Genomic DNA, 3,578 nt, shown 5'->3' with positions numbered 1-3,578 from the left:
GTAGTAGGAAGTCATAGTAGGAGGACTATGGTTGGTAAGGAGGCCATGATAAGGAGGTCATAGTAAAGAGGTCATGGTAAGGGGGCCATGAGAAGAAGGTCATAGTAAGGAGGCCATGATAAGGAGGTCATAGAAAAGAGGTCATGGTAAGGGGGCCATGAGAAGAAGGTCATGGTAAGGAGACCATGGTAAGGAGGTCACTGTAAGGATGTCATGGTAAGGAGGTCATGGTAGGAACATCGTAGTAGGAAGTCATAGTAGGAGGACCATGGATGGTAAGGAGGCCATGATAAGGAGGTCACGGTAAGAAGGTCCTAGTAAAGAGACTAGACAGAGGGAAAAAATGAATAGTAGAACAATTGGGGGGTTTATTGAAACCTACAGTCTTCACAGATTGTAACCAAAAAAAATATCCTCTTCACTGAAATGTATGTATTCATCCCACTTCTGGAATTGGGGAAGAGGTAACATAAAGAAAGAATGAAAATGAGACTCGTCATTCTATATGATTTTTAGAGGTCACAACTGTTTTGAGACCGTAGACATTAGGTGCAATGGCCAGTATGCAGGGTCCATTGCCTTCTGGATGGGGGTGTAGTTGAGAAATCCAGCGCAGGTGAGTAACTGTGATTGTTGCAAACGGTCATTAATCCCTCAGAAACCCAATACTCTGAGAACATTTGCAGTGTGGTGCTGTGGTAATAGCAAGAGCCTGGAATCTCGGCTCAGTGACCTGTCCCCTCAGGGAGCCCGTTGTGGTCTGGTGTCACCAACCATAGGCTGTAAAACTTTTTCTGTCTCTGGAACCTGGGAAACAAATCAAAATTAAGGTAACACCACCCAGGTTGAGGGAAATACTACAGAGAGCCAGAAGATTAGCTGCAACCTCTAGCAGAAAAGGTATACGATGGAGGTGGGTGGGAGGCCATCACCCATACCACCTAAGCCATGAGCAGGACGTGGTGGGCTCCTAAAATAAAAAACCCACACCATTATTTTCTCTGGAAGTTAGTACAGTTCAGAGATGAGGCTGTAGGCTAGTTAAAGACGTTAATGAGAAATCTGTCTCTATTATTCCTTGTCAGATCCCCCCAGGTTTGGAAAGTAAGACCTGGCTGGCATTTTTTGGTACTTTTTTACCATCTACTAAGTGGATGTTAGTTAAAAAGAAAAATGAATTTGGATTTATAAGACCCCTTTGGTGTTCATGTGACATAGTTCCTTTTTGTTTAATCAGCAGCCTGATCATAGCCCTGCCCCATTACCCCCTGTCCCTGGCTCTCCCCCGTCCGTGGGATGTACCTACCTGCTCTCAGCTGGCAGGGCCCAGCCCCTCCACGCAGCCCCAGCCCTCCTCTCTCTGAGGCGTCTCCAGGTCCTTCGCGCAGGCCGTGTGAAAGGGCCTGCGTCTCATACGTCGAGCTGTTTCCCACAGGTCTGTGTGTTTTCATTCACACAGAGGCAAAGTCTGGCTGATCACTTTACAACTTAATTCAATTCGGGCACCTCCCGTCTGTGCAGCCTTCCCTGACTCGCGCACGTAGAACCGATCCCTGCCTCTTATGTGTTAAAATTGTACGTGGCACACACCTCCGTGACTCCCGCTCTGCACTGCATCCGGCCCCTTCCTCCATGGCCTGTGATTTATTCTAGGGAGGAAGTCAGTTAACTGATAATGAGCCCTGGATTGGCATATATGAGGCATTTGAAATGTTCGTTGATTTTGATAGAAATTTTCCTTTAAGTAAAAGAAGTTTAATTCTTTTTTTTGGCGGGGGCTGGGGCTGGGTTTGAACCCCCTACCTCTGGTATATGGGTCTGGGGCCCTACTCCTATGAGCCACCCTAAGAAGTTTAATTCTTGTTGAAGTTGGAGCATCACACTAAACTACAATAAAGAAAGAAAATAGCCAAAGGACAAGAAATCACGTCATTTGCTTAGATCACATCCTTTAGTGCAGGCTCACGGACACCGCAGGCGTCTTGCACAGACTTGTACTTTCAGACCTGGACTCCTCACTCGGTTTTGACCAATCTGCCCTGACATTTATCAGACGGTTGTCTTGGGTCAGGCATGAGACATGTATATACGTGTATTGTCTTATCTAATGCTTAGTTAATCAGAGGTAGAGAAATGCAGCTGTGTGCCTGGCGCTGGCGTGGGGGTGAGCGGAGGAGCACACCCCAGCTTCTTTTTCCATTTCCCGGAACCCTGCGTTTCTCTGTCCTTTTCCACAGGAGTGATGCCGTCGCGTTCCTGCTCCTGGAACTTCGGCTCTTAGCTGTTACAGCATCTGAGGCAGAGCCTCTTCATGACTGTAACATTTCTTAGCAAACACACAGCCTGGGATCAAATATAGCCAAATACCACTTTCAAAAAGTAGGTGACAGCTGGTAAATCTCATTGACTTACCACCTTAAAACCACGTAGCTATTCTTAATGCATCAGTGTAATCACTTTTACTTTGAACAAAGAAGTCTGGGGCGCTGTCACCTGATGGGCACAATGCAAGGGTGTGTGGCACATGTCCTGGGTGAGGGCATGGCTACAGCAAGGGACCCTCCGTAACAAAGGCAAACATTGTAACCTCCTGGTTAGCACCCTTATATTAATCAGAAAATAAAACAGTCTGTCCTATCTTCGCTAATGTTAAAGCAATTTGTACCAAGTGTGAAAAAGCTGGCAGAAAAGTAGAAAAGAAGTCACCTACAGTAACCGAATCCAAAGAGAACTAGCATTTCATGTGGAGTGTCTGTTTTGTAATCATGACAGTCACAAATCTCCCTGTGAAATTCAGCCTCTATGGCCGACGGAGTCCAGGGACTCCAGACTACCTGAATCATCCACCATTCCCTGACTGTGCTGTCCCCCTCTTCTGCTGTCTCCTAAAGGGATTAAATGTAAATTATATCGTGCATTGTTTGAACAACTGCTTGTAGATTGCAACTTCCTTAGAGCTAAAACAATGAAAGAGATTTCCTGCCTTTGGAGTCTCAGGAATGACGTCCCTATTATACCCAGGTCAAGGACCGGGGCATCATGTGGAAGACCTACGAGCACGGGCAAAATAAGCTTTGGTCTTTCATGTTCACTCTCTGCCAAGTCCTTTGACAGGGGATGTTCAGCTCTATGAAAGCAAGGATTGTGTCTGTCTTGTTCAATTCTGTTTCCCCAGGACTGAGGACTGCTTCAAGCACAATGCATTATTTAAAAAGTACAAGAATTCATTGTGTTTTTACAACAATAGATCCATAAGATAAGCATTTCTAGAAACATTAAATGATCTGAAAACTAAGGCTTAGAAAGTTCGGTAGCCACCCAAGGTCGCACAGTATATGGCCAGGTGTCATTAAAGGAGTGTTTGATTCTGAGGCCCATCTCTGTGCACCATTCCCCTCTTCCCCAGGCAGTGCACTGGAGATGCTGTGGGTTGTTTCGTAGACTCTAATCTCAGTCCTGGCAAAGAAAAAAGCATCTTTGAAAAGGGGTCACTCTAGTAACCCTGTGTTCAGCCCTTTCTCATTCGATGCCAACCTTCCCACAGGCTGTTCCTCCTGACCAGGTGTTTTGTGTAAGGA

Source organism: Otolemur garnettii, unplaced genomic scaffold (assembly GCF_000181295.1).
Source record: "Otolemur garnettii isolate 467f Iridium unplaced genomic scaffold, OtoGar3 scaffold00022, whole genome shotgun sequence".
NCBI classification, from domain to species: domain Eukaryota; kingdom Metazoa; phylum Chordata; class Mammalia; order Primates; family Galagidae; genus Otolemur; species Otolemur garnettii.
This window is presented reverse-complemented; position numbering follows the sequence as displayed.